The sequence below is a fragment of the Lipophrys pholis genome, assembly GCF_963383615.2.
Source record: "Lipophrys pholis genome assembly, chromosome: 3".
Lineage (NCBI taxonomy): Eukaryota > Metazoa > Chordata > Actinopteri > Blenniiformes > Blenniidae > Lipophrys > Lipophrys pholis.
Genome location: NC_137627.1, coordinates 22781848 through 22801129, shown reverse-complemented (window position 1 = coordinate 22801129; position 19282 = coordinate 22781848). Strand labels below are relative to the sequence as shown.

At 42.0% G+C, this 19282-nt stretch overlaps 1 protein-coding gene across 1 annotated transcript in view; it reads right to left on the bottom strand.

Annotated features, from left to right (window-relative positions):
- Positions 1-18198, bottom strand: part of gpr4 (G protein-coupled receptor 4) — a 55909-nt gene extending 37711 nt beyond the window's left edge. Inside the window, exon 1 of the mRNA XM_080460164.1 lies at positions 17978-18198. The gene's annotated coding sequence lies outside the window, so the exon portion shown is untranslated. The remainder of the gene's footprint in view (positions 1-17977) is intronic.
- Positions 18199-19282: the final 1084 nt, after the last annotated feature.

Below are 19282 nucleotides of genomic sequence, written 5' to 3'. Positions count from 1 at the left end.
GCGCAAGGTTAATTGGTGACCCTAAATTGCCCCTATAAGTGTGAATGTGAGTGTGTGGTTGCCCTGTGACGGACTGAGATCTGTCCAGGGTGTATCCTGCACCTGATGGACCAGGTGAAGATGTAATAATGTTTAGTGCTGCAATAAACACATGATCTGCCACAAATCCAACACTGAAGTGTTTTTGACCAATTTTCAAACAATTTGTTCAAACAGCTACCACAGTGTGGCAGTAATGAGCCACCAGTGGTTGTAATCTACCAGCACAGCAGGAGGAGCAGCAAACAGCCAATAGTTGGCCTCCTATTGCATCACATGCCACAGCAAAGAGAATATTTTCAGCAAGATGGCGGAGGCTGCTGGCGGCGGGAACAGATGGGAGAAAAGCGATGCATCAGGAGAGAAAACTTCATGAAAAAATTCCTCCAAAGTGTGGGAAAAGACATGTGACCTGCAAACTGAGACGAGGTCGAGACAGCAGTTTATATTTGTGTCCAATATGTTGCTCATTAAGCATTAATTAAGCTTTATTTCAATAAAATTCTCTAAAAGGTACAATTTATTTAGTTTTTTTCTTTTTCTTCATGGATTTTTCTTCATTTCTTTATTCTTGTATCCTATAAAAACTGATGTACCCAAAGCATTTCACTGCACAATATTCTATGTATAATTGTTGTGTGTGATAAAGGACTTGACTTGAAATATGTTCTTAATTTGTTTGTTTAAAAAAAAAAAAATCAATTAGCAAAATAATCGTTAGATGCAGCCCTAATATGGATGCTCTGAATGCTATAACGATCCATTTGCAATATAAGGTGCTGTCCTACCAATGGGAGAAAGGCACATCTATTTGTTTGAAAATGTATTTGTTACATCCTGCAATAATACCATGACTGGTGGTTTTTGCAGTTTGTTTATGCAGTTGGTCACAGTGTGAGAGTCCCTAAACACAGACAAATAATAAAAAAATCTGCTGTATTAACTGGGAAAACTCAGGGGAAGCCTTTGTAAACCAAAATATAACTAATATCTGAGTATTATTTTGTATATTTTGAACTTCATCAAAAACAAACAGGCTTCCATCAGTCCGGTCGCAGCCAGAACTGGCAGACAGTCAGACTCAGAGCTGAAATAGTAAATATGCCCACTGCCACTGTGGAAAATAGAAGTTACCACTAATTAAAGGTTCTCCTTCTGTCTCTGAAAACTGTGAATGTTTATATAAGCCACAAACAATCTATTTTGTCCCCTCTGGTGCCATTAAACTTTTAAATAATCGTCTTGGACGCTCCATTATTAAAAAAAACAGCGTATCGTGGCAGAGCAGATGAGAGGCGGTGAAAGAGAGGAAGTGGTTACGAGAAAGAGAAAGCTTTTTCTATTACTCTATCAGATTGTCTGGTTCACATTTCATCCCGAATCACTTTGAGCCACTGAAACCCAATGGCAGTAAATAGTAAAACACATTTTACCTCAAACTGTCTCAGTGTGCTTTGCTCCTCGCATCTTTGCACGCACCACTGAGAGCATGCAAACTGGGCACCGACATGCGCCTCTTGTTATGAGTGACGACCTATTTATAATTATCTGCGGGGCATTGTGGTGTGCCGTTCCTCACAGATGTGCACAGCAGCACAGTGAGAACCGACCGCGGCTCGCTGTTGTACTTTTACCAAAACAAATGGGTCGTACATGTCAAATGGAAGAACAAGAGCTGCTCTTCATCAAAGTGTTTGAAGGGTGAAAAAAATAAATAGTCTACATTATTTTCAAAAAAGGTTATTTCAAGGTGTTATTGATGAAAAATTCACATACTTTTTCAGAGTTTCAGCCCAAAGCCGACCTGATGTATTAAGTGGCCCCTTCGGTTGAGTCTGAAAATTAATTCTCATGTTGTATGAATGAGATTATAGTTTATAGACGACATTTTGATTTCTTTCACTTTGCATGACTCCTGTTTGAAACGGTTAATGACTCACTCCCAACAGGCCATAAAACAGCAGGGGGGAAGACCACGTTTTTCTCAGAACAAAGAGAAGACTTGGTGACCGCACGGTTGAAAACGCCATTGGTCATGTGACCCCTACCAGGCAATGTATTAGACAAAATCTGCCGTGAATGAGAACTTCCTTAATGCAAAGCAGAAACAGCAGCTTCTAAAAACCATGTAGCGTACAGGTTTTTAGAAAGAAATATTGAGCAGAATTCAGTGAGACGTATGGCTCTTTAGACGTTTTTGATGTGGCCATGAACAGGACTCACTACATACACTGTATGTTTGAAAAATGACATGTTGTCACTTGCTCTAGTTCAATGTATTTTTTTTTTAAAGATTCGATGTTCTCCGGCACCACCGATCTTAACATTCTGAACATATACTGCATGTTGTAACTGTCATCATTTATGACTGTAAGTTCGGAACAAACAAAGGACGTGAGTGCTAATGTTCTTTCTCGGAGTACTTAAGACACTTTACAGCCGGTTCACTCCACCTCATGAACTCTGTCCCTGTGAAACATAAATATACAATTGAATGTAAATCACACATGAACCGCATGAGTTGCACAGGGGTGTGGTGGTTAGCGCTCTCACCTCACAGCGGGTTGGAGTCTGTGTTGGGGACTCGGGTGTGAAAGCAGAACTAAACTCTAGGCCAAGGTAAAGCTGCCGGAGTGGCCTGAATAGTCCAAGTCTGGCGAGCCCGAAAGGAACCACGGCAGTTAGCCACAGGTTTGAGCTGACAAGGCTCCTGTCGTCGTATGAGTGATGTGGATGTTGTTATAAATGTTATAAATACACATATATAACCACAACACATTAGAATAGTGAAGTGTTGGGTGAAGGCAGAGGAGCTTCAATCACTCTGTATAAAAAAAACGCTACATGACAGCAAAAGTACATTTCCAGTCTGGAGACACGTGAAAACGACGCTCTTTGTTAGAACATATCGGGTCGTCATGGAAACACGACGCTCCACAACGTTAGTGCTGGATTTCAACGACAGACAAGTTGTGAAGGAGCCACAGTTGTCACGGCTCATTTACAATTTTGTTTGCAATAACCAGTGTGAAAACACACGAAATTAGATGTGTGCGTGCGTGCGTGCGTCTGATACTTTTAGGTAGAACAGTGTGTGTGTGAACTGAGACAAAGCCAGAGCGCTGGGTGGAGAACAGAAGAGAGAATAAGATGACGTGTATTGATTATCTGAGAGTAAAGAGAGGTGGCTGCATCACACTCCCAGCAGAACAGATAACTGAAGTGGAAAGAGATAATGTGAGAGGAGGACGGGTTGAAAAGGGCTTCGGCTGAATCGATAGAAACACACAAGGTCATTTTACACACGTGAAAAGAACAAGAGAGAGAGAGGTAGGAAAAACAGGGAGGGAAGAAAGAGGTTTGAATAGGAGGAAAACCTTGTAAAGGAGGAAAAGATGAGTAAGTCAGTGATATTAGAAAAAGAAGAGAGGGCTGGAAAATTGAAGGATGGAGGGATGAAGGCTTAATGGGAAAGAAAACAGACTTGGATGGTTATCGACCCTCAGAAACTGGCCACAGGTGCTGCTGTCTTCACAGCAGAGACTGTGTGTGTGTGTGTGTGTGTGTGTGTGTGTGTGTGTGTGTGTGTGTGTCTCTGACGCCGTGCCTAAATGCACCCAGGGCATCATGAGGTCACTCCTGTCTGTCTCTAAACACTGTTAGCCCTGTTACACACACACACACACACACACACACACACACACACACACACACACACACACACACACACACACACACACACACACACACACACACACACACACACACACACACACACACACACACACACACACACACACACACACACACACACACACACACACACACACACACACACACACGAAGTCTGCAGGCCTACAGTTCATCAACACACACAGATACTCTTTTCCATTCTTCACAATGATTTTCTAAACAAAAGTCCTGCACACTTTCTCTGATCCCACTTTTTAACGTGAATGACCTCACCGTCAGACCCGATCTGATTCCGGCTGAACTTCCTCGCTACACAAATGTGCATCTCACATAAGCACCATTGTGGCGTCACTGCAGGAAAAATGTGGACTAATTTACCAGACACAGTGCACAGACAAAGAACAAATAAATGACTCACTTCGTGTCAATTGATAGTTTTAAAAATGGAACTGGAACCGTCAACGCAGTGGCGGCGGCTCGGCCCAGGCTGTCCCCTCTGTAAGCCCTTAAGGTACCCAGCCAACCGTCCCTTCCACCCTCTGCGTTATCCCACCACATGGCAGAAGACGTGGTCCCAGTTAGTGGGGTTGAAAAGTCCAGATTCAGAAAACACACCTGACCTAAGATGTAATCTGCCTGCTCGCAAATATTTTACAGAGATAGCTCTACCTGCGTTGTTTATTTAAGAGAGAGAAGAAAAGAAAAACACGACCATTTCATGATTGTGCTGTTGAATAAAAAATGTTTTGGCAAAATTCCCTTTGTTGTGATTTCCCCCTTATTGCATCCAAGTTCAATATTAGCATATATTAATGTAGTATGAACAAGAATGTTTTAATGTAGACATAGAATCGTCATACGGGTGTGACTGATGCATCAAAAGTGTTGATTTCAAGGTAAAATATTGAGATAAATATGGTGTATCATGATATGGCCTAAGAATATAGAGATATGGATATGGCCATATCGCCCAGCCCCAATTACATTACTACAAAGCAGTTAAAGTCGCAGTGAGCTCTACTGAAGCGACAGAGCTGCCGTCTCCGTCTCGCTCACTTCAACCCCTTTTATACGATGTTTCAAGTGTAAACATATCCTCGTTTTTGTTTCAGAAAAGTTTCACGACAGCGATTTGAAAACCATGTCTGTTTACGCTGCATTGCAGAAAATTAGGTAATGAATGTGTCGGGCCATGGGTTGGTGCTGAGACCACACACGTGCGCGCACAGAACAATACGTTATAAAGATGAACAATATAGACACTCGTAGAGATGGAAGACAACGTTTTTTATTACGGTGACTGTCAACTATAAAACTACCGAGTTCCAGGAGAATATGAACTGGGAGTCATGACACTCATATTGTCCTTCTACTGAGCATGTGCAGAAGACATTTTTTACCACGACCGGTAGCAGAGTTTCTGAAAAGTTGTGTTTTCCCGTGTGTACACGGAGATGAATCGTTTTCAAAAAGTTCCCATGAAGACGTACTCAAGAGTTTTCGAAAAGTTGCATTTTCCCCTGTTTCCATGGAGACGCCATCGGAGCGCTTGAGAGCTGTTATCGTATTCAGTAGAAAACCTTGTTGTGTAAACGGGGGCCTTAGCAGCCTGTTAGCATTAGCTCATTTGCTACAATGTCACTAAACCCTTATTTAGTGAAGCATGAACGGTCAGTATCATTAACACCGAGCTGTATCCACAGGACTAACATTCTTGAGTTTTGAGCATCTTCCTCCTACGAGCTGCTGGAACTTCAGCTGAACTAAATGAAGTGAATCCGTCATCGATATAAAACCACACAGTGCTGACAGCTCGGCTAATGTTACAATAACACAGTTACAGTGTTAAAGGCCTTGCAGAGGAAGACAATAACTCATCACAGAGAAACGCCCAAACATTTACACGTGCAGCTTTATCACTAATTGGACTTATTGTATTTGTATTTGATATACAAGCACAGGACTGCGATCAGTTCATTGTTAAAACATGCAATAACGCTGTACAGCATTTTGACTTTTAAAGCACTGAATTGATGCAGATGCATTTCAGTCACACACAGCAGGAAAATAAGCTTTCATTCATTCACTAATGTAAGTTTTATGTGGCTTTAGTTGAACCTACCGACCAAAACACTGAACAATTAAAGCATTACTGTTCAACTTTACCAACTGTACATAGTAATGAAACTTTAAACTCACTCACCCCATTTCTTCTACAAAATATCTGACAATTTCATGACTGCTAATTGAAAAAAAAGAAAAGATTCCTTGTTCTTTTATTCGCAATCAGAAAATAATTGGTCGTTTATAATTCATCACCGCCGTTCGATTTAAGTCCCGGAATAGTAAATTGTCACATTAGTAATGTCTGGCAGGCCACACAGCTATTAAAAATCCCATTCAATACTTGAGTGCTGCGGCGTTAGCGCGGCGATTCAAAACGACTCAGAGAAGTTTGGAGTAAACTGGTGTTTCTGACGTACGGTGGAAGTCGCAGATTTTCACGAAAACAAATGCATGTTCTCATTTAGAGGACTGAGAAAGCCGAGGTCAGCAGGAGGCGTCGATGTAAACGAGCCGTCGACTCGGAGAAAACAAAAGCGGTCACCCATAGTGAAACACGAAAACAGCACTTTCCTCAGAGACCTCCAATTAAACAGCACAGGACTGCTCAGTGTGTGTGTGTGTGTGTGTGTGTGTGTGTGTGTGTGTGTGTGTGTGTGTGTGTGTGTGTGTGTGTGTGTGGTCCTGTATTGTAATAGAAGCACATGAATGGGGTCCCGCCTACGTGCCAGTTCTGTTTTAGCCTTATGGTTCTACAATAATTGTGGGGACCGTCTCACCTTTAACGCCGGGCCTGACAAGGTGCTATTTGAGGGTAAAGATGTGCGCTAAGGTTCCAATTATGCAGAGGTTAAGATCCTGCGTGAAGCATGCTAATTGCAGGCTCACGTAACAACATTGTGCTTTTGGTTTGTTTTTGCAGTTGATCAACTGAGAATAACATCGTGTGTGTCACCAACGTGAAAGAGGAGCATTTCAATGAGGGTTTTTGGTGTTTTAGACCCGTTTAACATCACAAAGACCAGCTGGAAACGGTCACGCCTCCAGGCTCAGGAGCTTCCATTCCCCACAACGTGATTGAGTGGAAGGCCAAATTACAGAAACGCAACACACTCCAAAATTCAGAAAACACTCCGAAATTCACGGACACATCGGAAGCTGCTGAGGGCACGGCTTGTCACTGATTGGAGAGAAGCACGGTCCTTCTTTTGAACAGTAAATCAATACTACGTCCAAACATGAGCGGCAACGAAGACGCCACTCGAAAAATGTTAAAAGGCTGACTGTTGACGTAACAACATCGACGTAATTTAAGAAAAATTAAAACATTTTAAATAAATATTTTGAGTGATTTGTAACGATGAAGATGTAAAGGGGTAGGATTAAAAAAAGTTAGATTTCTTCCTACCCACTTTTCGAACATTGTAAAATTGGAGTGTGTGTCGTGTGATCTCTGGATTACTCATCTGGATGATTGTGTTTCTTTTTTGTTGATTTATTCTGTTTGTTTCTGTTGTTTATTTTTGGGACACGTTCACAAATAAATAAATAAATAAATAAATAAATAAATAAATAAATAAGCTTCTGACGAATTAGCAATGAGCGTGTGACTGGCAGCACGTCCAATCCGTGACGACCCTGCCGTCAGCAGGTACCTACCTTTTCTGTTGCGTCTGTGAATTTCGCAGTGTGTTCTTGATTTTGTAGTGTTTTCTGAATTTCATAGTGTTTAGTGCGTACGTTTTAGTGCTTTGCACTTCCAGGCCACCGTACCAAACCCCCAAAATGCAGCGAAGCACGGAGTTGGGAAAATAAAAGTGAAGGAGGTCATGTGACACAAAATAAAAATCTGAGGTTAAAAAAAACAAACAAACAAAAAACAAAAACTAAATACATAATATCACAAAATAAAAGTCATGGTGAGCCAGATGAGGAAATCACTCTCAGCACAGTAACGCTGCAGAAAGTTGAGCTGGTTTGCATCTTATCAAACATTGTAAAAACAAATGTGAACATGCATGAACTCCTGCCAGGATCAAGCAGGATGTGGAACAATCAACAAACATACTCAATGGATAGTGTGTGATACTTTGTAATGCCTGTAAAACTCGATGTGCAGCGAGTCCTGCTTTTAGATTAACGTCAACATATCTGTTGTTGTTCGGCTTTTAACGTGTAAATGTAAAGTCCTCAAAAATAAAGCACTGCGTTCCTGTGTGTGTGTGTGTGTGTGTGTGTGTGTGTGTGTGTGTGTGTGTGTGTGTGTGTGTGTGTGTGAGAGAGAGAGAGACTCCGTTATGAGTCATCCTGCTAATTAAGAAAGCAGGATGGTGACACCTGTCCTCTGCAGAACAATTATCTCATTATCTGAGCTGTGAGGCTGCAGGCGGAGGTTTCCTCCAGTTACACTTCTCAACATTTACACGTCAGGCTGGTAATGAGCCACTTTTCTGAAAAGAACAAAAAAAAAAACAACCATGCGTTTATATATCATTTGCTTTAAATATCTCTGGTGCGTCAGCTGCACTTCACCTGTGAGAATCAGCCGTTATATTTATTTATTCACAGGTTGTTGTTTTTTTTAAAGTAATAATTGGTCATTTTCTGCGGTTTCACTCATCAAATCATGTTTGTTTCGAGTCATTTTTGACAGTTGAAACGGTTTAAATCTCTGAACTCTTGTAACCTGAGGTCTCTCTGTGACAGAAGTCAGATCCTCGCTCACATGTTGAACTGGGTTTCTTCCACTGTGTGAATCACACAGTTCACATAGGAAACAGCAGCCATGTGGAGACTATCTGAGAGCAGTCCGTCATATATGTTTAGTTTTTATATTTAGTTTTTTTATCACGTTTTGCTTGTTCAAACACCGTTTCTCGTCCCGCTGTTCTTTATCTACATACCGGAGTGGAAAAACGTCTGTACGTGTCAACACAGGCTCAATCAATAGGTATAAAAAGAGAAGTCAGGTTATTATTTATGATGATGTTATATATATAACTTATAGCTTATATAAAATAATCAGACATATATGACAGTTTTACTGTTGTTTCTTCTTTGGGATGAATTAACAACTGATGACAACAAACTCACATATTTGAGTGGAGTCTGCTATTCAGGATGTGAATGACTGAGACTTCAGCAAATCAACATCGGTGTGTTTTTCTTGGACGCCAAGAGGCACAAGCTAATAAATACGTGAGATGCTGGTGAATCTTGTCTGTGATTGGACGGTCGTACTGGGGGACACGACGTAGCGATCAGTATCTGGGCACAAAACTCTTTCAGGTAGTTTCTGATGTTTCAAGAGATGGATCTGAAACGGATGAGGGAAGCATTCCAGATGTTGCCAGAGGTGACGTGACATGAACATAAAACGGTTCCGATCTGCTTTTGGCTGTTGAGGGGAAGCTGGAGGAGCTGCAGGAAACTACACGAGAACGCCGTTTCACGTTAACTCTTTGGCCGATCATTCCCACGGGCCGGCGTTTTAGAAGCCCAAAAACCTTCCCCAGAGTGGGGACATTCTAAAACCCTGGCTTGGCTTTAAGGTGTGGACGGCAAAGACGGTCATCTGTGAAAAAAAGATGACATAATTGCCCCGCCTCTCCTCCCCACCGCGGTCCGTGATGTCATCTAATATCCACAACAATGGCGGACTTCATGCTCCATGTCGACCGTAAGAAGCTACTGACGCTAGCCCGAGGAGGAGCAGTTATATAGAAGTCTATGAGCAGGAGTCTACTTCTAAATTTCTATGTGCTCCGGGTCTTCTTAAGCATTTTTGGTATATTTGTTGAGTCACAGCACCCCTAGAGGCCTGGCGTATGTACTACATGCCCTTAAGCCTCGTGCTGAGCCGTGTTCATAGTGACGTGTGGACAGAATCTTTTTTGAGAACCCCGGGGAGAAAAAAGATTGTTTTGGCTCGTGTGGACAGGGCTCTAACGCACACACAGGTAGAACATGCAAACCTCACACGAAAAAACAACTTCAGCCTGGAATCAAGAGTTGGATCACAGCAACTGCAAATGATCGGAACTGACACTGGATCAGAGGCTTCGGAGAGGTCCCAGGTCGCAGTGCTAAAAACAAAGAGCACGTTGTGTAAAGCACATCAAAACGTGCGGGAAATTCAGGGATAGTGTGCCAAGACTTTCGTTAGTTATTCAGCAAACCGTTTCCACAAAAAACAAAAAGAAATGAAAAAAATGGGCCAGTCGACGTGGGTACGGTTTTGGTGGAAAACACAAAATGGAGGGCCACTAGTGCGCAGGGAGCGACAAACACAAACTCTCACCTGAAATGGTCCAGTTTCTGTGCTACGTTTGTAGTTTCCTGTTTACCAGTTCAGACTGCAACCAGGTTTTTATGGCTATTAACTCAGTTGAAAACCTCATCTTGTAGAGTCATTTTCTTGGGTTTTACATAACAAATGGAACTTATAAAATAAAAATAAGGGATGTTAGCGTCTGATAGCATCGGCCTGGTAACTTATGAAACTATTAACGTTTCAGGTTGAGTAGAAAGCATGAAAAAAGGTTGAAATATGTTATTATCGTACTGACCAAGTGAAGAAATATGAGTAGAATAAATGGGTCACGATCTTTGTAACCTTGTGTCATTTTTAAAGGTAATTATTGTGTAAATATAATAATTCCAATACAATTAATACAACGGATGTCTGCCACATTTCTTCAAATTGAATATTTTGTTTATTTTATTTAGATTTTTGTTTACACTTTGTTCCATTTTAATTTCTCTCACTGATAATATATCTTTAAAATATCTAAAAACCATATAACTGTACTCAAAGTCCCCTCCATACAAGAACGACCTTTATCCGCAGACACAAGAGACCTGCTTACAGTTACGGAGGTTCAGATTTCAGACGGTTTGTCTGCAAGCAGGTGGTCTGGCTCCCGTTGTTTACGGTATTTAGACGGCACCCAAAATCAACCAAATAACTGAATTCAGCGGCGTGAACCTGAACACTCCCTGAAAACAAACTGCACCTGGAGAAAATCCCATTGTGGGATTATTTGAAGCAGAGCAGAGTTAAACTCTTCTCACACAACTGCGGCGTGTTGACAAAGGGAAGCGGGGAGGGGCCGACGTGTCGGGGGTCTTGTGTTACAGGATAATGTGATGGAGCACTGCAGTGGGCGTCCGGCTGCCAGTCAGGCCGCCTGTTGGCGTTGTTCTCCTCCGCTGCAGCCGTTAATCATCGTGATTAGTTAACCACACAGGCTCTTAAGTGCTGCTTATCAGAGCTCCTCTGGAGAGCAATTACAGCATCGCCGCTATCTCTTTCTCATTCACTCACCTCTGAAGGCCTTTTTTTATCTCTTCCCACTCTCCCCTCCATCCATCACTCCTTTCTTCTCCTGCTCGGCTGTTTTATCCGTTTTCCTTTAAAAACTCATAACCTGTTGTTGTCCCTTTTGCCTCCTTGTTGTGTGGCGTCCTGTCCTTGAATCCATCCGTTCGTCCAACACACACACACAATGTTATCCAACATAGGCCAACATGGTCAGGAGCCCCGCCGAGCTGAAAATAGGCCAAAGACGGTTACTTCCCTTAATCTTATCAGTCCACTGATACACACACAAATTTCCAGCTATTTTCAGGGTGTCGAGCTGAAATTATTTCAGGAGCCACAGACGATCCGGTTTGGACTCAACTGGGCTGATGATAGAATTTCACACGTTAACTTTTAGCTTTGATCGAAAAACAACCTGAAAATGGTCACGTTTATAAAAAATGTATAAATAATCTGTGTAATCTGACATCCGACCTGCCACAGTGTTTCCGTCAGTAGGCTGTTCAGGTCTGTGCCCAAGTGTTACGTTACACCTTCTCAGTCTTACTTAAACAGTTGTGACCTCCAGTGGGCAAATCACCAGTTACTATTGCTTGTCTTAAAAACAAAAAACTTAAAATCGAGCTGAGTTGAGCCATCTTGCTGTGCCAGTTTTGGCCCACGGGACACATGAACGGTGGCCTGGAAGTGCAAAACACAAACCTCAGAGAAAAATACAAAATCAAGAAAACACTCCAAAGTCTAAAAAAAAACACTCCAAAATAGAGAAAACACTACGAAATCCAAAACTACAAAACATAGAAAACACAAGGGAAACATTAGGTACCTACTGACAGCGGCGGCGTCACAGATTGGACGTGCTGAAAATGACACGCTCATCGCTGATTGGACAGAAGTCCGTCTCTTTAACAGGAAGTCAATCCTGTCCACTGAAGCATGGTCTGTAGATTTAGAGACTGCTCTCCATAGTTAGGAGACAAGATGTTTGTCCACATTGTGGACTACCAAATTGAAATGGTTTTAAGATTTGGCAGTGTTTCCTCTATTTTGTAGTGTCTTTTTTTAAGTTTGTAGTGTTTTGCACTTCCAGGCCCCTGATAAAGGACAAAGGCCCTGCAAAACTATCATTGCGTTCTCATTCTTCTGCTCATGCACGAGTAACAAACATGACGGCCTTCACAATGGCAGGATTTCCAGTCCATGTTTTACTTTTACACTTCATATATAGTTTGATAATTGAGATTCTCCCCGCATAGCATCCAATTCCTCATCTGTCCATATGAATCTCGAGTAATCTCAATTTTAACATTTATAGCGCCAACTCGTGGCCTGGCATACTAACTACATCATTTTCAATGTCTCTGCATTTGTAAACGCAAAACTTTTCTGAGACAACCGAGGCGCTCAGGCCTCAGTGAGCCAGCTGATGTACTCTGGTTCAGTTTGATGACTAAACACAGGATGTAAAGGACTTTCAAAGTTCTGTTAACTTTGGAAGAACGTGCAAACTCCAGGAGCACCAGGATATTCTAACTACTATATCTAGCCACTTGCGCTGCACCATATACTTATGGTTAATACGATGCAAACATTCTAATTATACCATATTTTCTGGATTATATATCACACTTATTTGGGTTGTTGGCTGGTCATGTGACTTATACTGGTACATAATATCTGGGACCACTAGATGTCACTGTATGACAACAGAATACTGCTACATTACCAAAGAAAATCCTCCGTCACCACTGTGTCTGACAAAAAGACAAAGCAACGAAACGGAATTGAAACTAAATATTCTAAAAGGTGCAGCAGGAAACAGAAGCAGAGCAGCAGAAGTCAGAGTGTGTGAGAAACTCGAAAGGGACTGGAGTGAAGAAAGCGTCAGCGTGATGAAGGAAACAAATAAATTGTGCGCTGAAAGCACGACGGTCAGAGCTGAGGAACAAATTCACAAAAGATGCAACTTATAGTGTTGAAAATACGGTGCATAACACAAACGACTGACTGAACAGAAATAAGATACATTTTCAAATATTTAAATTCTCAAGTGAACAAGAGAAAAGAAAGTACAATGATCCCTTTGGGGAAATGATCTCTCCATTCTCCTCATAGATAGGGAAACTGAAAACCGCTAAACACGAGCTGATTTCTGTACGCCACCACAGCCCCAACACACGCGACTGCACCCCAGCGCGTGATCTGAAAAAACAAACAAAAAACAATGAACAAACACGGTGCAATTCAGGTCGGGTCCAAGAAAAGAAATGGCACTTTAATTAAGAAGTGCAAGTCCCAATGAAGTCAACATCACATACGTCTATGTCCATTTAATAGCAGTAATATATTCCAGCACTCGACATCTTTCTCTCATGTTTGACTCATATCACACAGTCCTAACCACTGCACCACCGTGCCACTCCTTCCATCAAAACCTTCAGTTTTTCTCATCAATCAGTGGACGCTGACATACTTGTGCATATCTGGAAGATTAATTCAACAATCAAGGTGTTGCAGAAGCATGGTTCTAGCCAGAAATCAGTGTTATGATGTCCATCTCAAAAATGTGAGTGCCCAAAATGTTTTGTATCGGTGGGGGGGTGGGGTCGGGGTCGCTGTTTTAGCAAAATAAATAAATAGAGAGAGATTGCATTCTGGACTACTAAATACTACATTGTGACATTTGCTTCTCCACAGTAATATATTTCCTTTTCTCCTTGACATTTTTGCTGATGCATCCAATATACGTTCTTGCTTTGTTAAAAAGTTGTCTTTTTTCTTTTAAAGTAATGGTGATGGTTTTCACCTGTACCTGTACCCGTACCCGTACCCGTACCCGTACCTGACTCACCTCACTCCAAACTTCACTACAGGTACTTGCTTAAACCCCCTGTAGTAGACACATATCTTCTATCTGCACCCCTAAACTGAGCACCTGTAGACACTGAACTTTGAAATAGTTTCTATTATCCTCTTATTAGTTTTTAATTGAGATCCCCCGGCTAGCTCAGTTGGTAGAGCATGAGACTCACAATCTCAGGGGTAGTGGGTTCGTGTCCCACGCCGGGCGTCACCTTCCCGTGGGCTCACCACCTGCAGGAAGGTTCTTAATCGGTGCATTGTGATCTGGGTAACAGTGCTCAGACTGTCACCCCCGCGACCCGGAAACGGATAAGTGGAAGAGAATGAATGAATGAATAGTTTTTAATTGAATATTAGATGCTTATTTGCATTATTTAGCTTATTTTGCGAGGTCCCAAGACATTAGAATGTCACAGTCACACATAAATTGATGATGGAACAATCATGATTGTCAATACTTACACCTAAATCAACATTTTCACAGCAAAGAATATTCTATTCTTCCATGAAAAGCATGAATGATGGGCAAAATGCAAACATGTGTCAACATTTTGGAAAAAAGATGAATTAAGGCAAAATTAGCCGGTGACAAGTGGTGATGGTCGTTATACATATATTTTAGAGGCTTTGCGCATCAAGTCCACTATTTTTTCGGCCGTCTTTTCCGAAAATTGACCGTCCAAATGACGGCGAAAACCATGTGCAGAAGCGACACGGCAAAACCAGCTGATAATTAAACGTGTGGCGCGGCTCACCGGAGCCTTCCGTTTCAGCATTGCTCCGCTGAATGTGTGCTCGTCTCACAATCCATCCATGGGTGAGCACATTCTTCTAAAGGTCACAGCCACCGTCTGACTTCTGGGTCGAGACAATGAGGAGGCATCGCCGATCTGGGCCGGAGCCGCTGCGTGCGTCTGTGCGTGTGTGTGTGCGTGTGTGTGTGTGTGTGTGTGTGTGTCTGTGTGCATCTGTGTGTGTGTGTGTGTGTGTGTCTGTGTGTGTGTGTCTGTGTGCATCTGTGTGTGTGTGTGTGTGTGTGTGTGTCTGTGTGCATCTGTGTGTGTGTGTGTGTGTGTGTCTGTGTGTGTGTGTCTGTGAAAAACTGAGTGTAAGTAAAGCTGGGACTCTTAGCTAACCACAGTCATCCTCCTGCCTTCAAGGTTGGAGCTAAAACTGCACAGATTATCTTTCCAACAAGGTCAGACACAGTTCAATAACGGGGTTGGGGGGGGGGGGGGTCTTCTAGCAAAGTTATAAAAGATGCAACGATAGAGAAGATGGCAGCTGAATGCACTGGATCGTAAGTTAAATTCGGAGGTTTTTATGTGGTATCACCGAGGTCCCCTGCTGAAGAGAGTTCGAGCTGAAAATCCGAGACAAAGCGACTCCATCCATCTTCCCAGCGGGTGGAAAGCGGCTCGGGTGGGGCAGAAAATGAGATTCTATTGATTTTAATATTACAAATGTTGGAGTAGAAAAGAGGAATTGCGGAGGAGGAACAGTAGATTCACTGAGCGCATTAAAAGGTCTGCAGCTCCGACGTTTTCGCCTCAGATTTGATCCCAAAATCTCCAGGAACATCGTTCAGAGCAGCTCAACGCAGTCAAAACAAACTTGAATCAGTCGCACTGACACCAAAACAAACAACAAATCAAAATGAATGGGTGATAATCAAGTTAAAGATGGTGTTCTCTGTGGAAATGATGTGACGGATGATGCTCTACAGAATCAAAACACGCGAAAATAGAGGAAAAACGAAATGAACACACGCAGCAGCTACTGCAAATTACAACACAATGAAAGAGCAAAACAAATAAGTGAGTCACCAATTCATTAAATCCAAACGTTCCTTCAAATGGATTTGTGCTGATTTTCAAACTGCTTTGCTAAATGTCACGGAAATGTTCTCGTCTGTTTGTGATAGAAAACATAAATTGAGCCGCACACCTCGTTACAATTGCACGGAAACAACTTAAAGATTGAAAAAAAGGGGGAAGGAACAGAATAAAAAAGTGATTCCTCATGAAGAGATGTGACAGACTGAAGCTCTGCAGGAAAAAGGGTCAAATTATGCAGCTTTTCATCACTTTCACATGGTCTCGTTGATCCAAAAACATTATATTCAAAGTTTATTGCCCCAAATCCAACTTTTCCTTCATAGGAGCTGCATTCAGAATCTGCTGTGTCTGTGTGAGCTGGACTGGCTCCGCCCACACATGCCCATCTTGCGAAGAGGAGGAAGTACTTCCTCTCGTGGTGCCATGTGCCAGAGCAGAGCTGCCTAATTGTAGGAGGGTCAAAAGGAGGGCCTATCTTGATTAGGATTGGCTAAACCCCTGATGACACTATATAGGGTTTGAGTTCTGATTGGCTGGTTGGAGCAACACACTTTATAAAAACTGAAACAAGCCAGAGGAGTGAGAGGACAGACTGTCTTCACTTCTGGGGCGTCAGTCCAGGTATGGAGACGAAAGTTAATGTTGGAAAACCTTTAGAAAGTGAATTTAGCACAATATGACCCCTTTAATAGTGAACAAACTTCACTTATATTGTGCATTTTCACCATTTCAACAATCTCAAATCGATTTGCACACACTCACTCACACCAGCCGACATGTTCAACCTGCACGAGGAGCAGTCTGAGATTCGGCATATTGATCGAGGGCGCTTCAACACAAGGACAGATCAAGGTGAGGGATTGAACCGTCAACCCTCGACTGGAAAACTACCCACTTTACCAGCTGAGCCACTTCACTCCCGAGCAAATACCACAGACTGTTTTCACAAAGCGATGCAAGGGCAAACTTTGACTTCAGAACATACAACCTCGCGGACTCGGAGCTTCTTCTTCTTCTTTTCATTAGTAAAACTAAAAACACGAGCGACGTTGGGCCTCTGGGCGAAGCGAAAAGCAGCTTAAGTGGTCTGAGAGACACAAGTGGGTGATTTCATTGTTGGGCCTTATGATTTATTAATCATGTGCAGTCGATAGGCCCTGGAGCTGAGGCACAAACAACAAGCGCCTGCTGGAGAGACGCTTTTCCATTTGCTAATGCGGCTCCACTTAACTCTGCAACAAGTTAAAGGCTGCAGCAACAGAAAGAAAGCCCAGCGTAGAGAGGAGAGTGATGTTAATAAAAAAAATTTTAAAAAAGTTTATGGAGGCTCACTAACAGCTTATCATTGAGAGGAAGAGTCGAGCTAATGTGGCTGAATGAGATGACAGGAGAATCAGCTGACCTCATGAGATAGATAGATAGATAGATAGATAGATAGATAGATAGATAGATAGATAGATAGATAGATAGATAGATAGATAGATAGATAGATAGATAGATAGATAGATAGATAGTAAAGTTGAAAAGAAAAAGTGTGATTATTCACAATTAATTCATTAATACAAAGACAGGCCACATTTAAAAAAAAAAAAAAAAAAGAAACATGATAAAGAAAAAGAGAAAACCCCAGCTCAGTCACAGCTGGTGTCAATTAGTACCACTGTTAAATTTAAATGAAATTAAAGCCGTTGTTATTTCCCAAAGCCCAATTCCCATCAACACCATCGCATCATTGGTACGTATCATTACTATTACGACATCTCGCATGACCTGCTTGTATTTTGAAGGTGGAAGCTTTGTTTTTGCGTTAGACGCTCGCGCTTGCAGCTTCACGAACATCATCTGTCTTGGAAAAATCTCAATCTTCCAAATGTGAAGCAGCAAGACGCGCCGAGACAAACTGAAACTTGACAGGAACCGGAGATTTCAACACGCCTCCGCTTTAAACGAGAGACCGTGTGGACGGTTCTCGCTCCGGTAAAGTGAGACCACCCCACCTCGCTTTCTCTCGGAGGCAAGTCCGAAGGCAGACGTTCCCCGATGCGCGCACAGCATGTGAAGTGATTCGCTCCCACGGCGCGCACAATGCGGCGGATTTCTGCAGGTGACACTTTCCACTCACAAGCAAGGAAGGGGGATTATTAATCCAGCTACTCACAGTCAGACTCTCGGATTCCCGCAGTCACTTGTCAAAACGGCTCGTATCCGCACAGAAAAGTCCGTTTAAAGCGTCCTGGTCCTCCGGGAGACACAGAGAGAGAGAGAGAGAGAGAGAGAGAGAGAGAGACGCGCACACAGCGAGAGGCAGAGAGAGACACGGAGCGCAGCGCGGCGCGGCGGGGCGCGCACTGAGCCGCGCGTGTGCACGCCCACACAAACACATACAGACAAGGAGAGAGAGAGAGAGAGAGAGAGAGAGAGAGAGAGAGAGAGAGAGAGAGAGAGAGAGAGAGAGAGAGAGAGACTTGATGACTCTCGCTTCCTCTGAGCGTCAGTCTCACTTTCTCTCCTGAACATATGGATTCAAAGACAATTACTGTCAAAATTTTTTAATTCTTACATTAACTAGCATTTTTAGTTACTTTCATACTCTTTCAAATGTTTTCTACTAATAAATACAGTAAAAACAGTATACTAATCATATAGATGCAGTCTTATGCTGCTTCTTAATTTATGCTCAATATGATGAGAATAATAAGAATTATATATATATATATATATATATATATATATATATATATATATATATATATATATATATATATATATGCCAATGTCGTCCCTGCAGCTGGCCGACTAGTATCCCCCGTTTTGAGTTTTTCACTAAAATCTGATCCGATCCAATCAAAACTGGCCAAATTTTCACAGTCTTTTGTGATTTTTGCAGAAACAGTTGCAGAATCCTTAACAACAGTCATAGCACACATTACCAACATTTTCAGCAGCATGTTTAATCCCCCCCCCCCCCCCCCCCCCCCCAACATGCTCGCAACAAAAGTCAAAGAACACAATTCCTGAATTTTCCACATTTCCCACGTTTCCACTGTGCTTTTTGTGTGAAAAAGGGGTGCCTCTGATAGTAATCTGTGCGCTTTGCCTCTTAAAGACGCAGAGACACAAAATGTTAAAAGACAAAAAAGTAATAACAAAACAGAGCAATCATTTTAGTTCTGGATTACAAAAACTTTACATTAAGTAGTATGTATGGTTACTTATAGACTTCAAGAATAATGTTGCTCATACTAAAGTATTGATACACTCTCATATTAAGGATCTGTATGTTAGTGAAAAAGTTTCTAATTGTCTTTTTCTGGCATTTAAACTGAGTATCAAAATGTACACCACTGCAAAACAAATCTATTTATAGTCAAAGTCAAAGATATACTGAGTAAATTTTAAAGCTTATTGTCATTCTTTTTTTCATTCCACAAAGATATGTTTTCCAGGAAAACGAAACACCTGC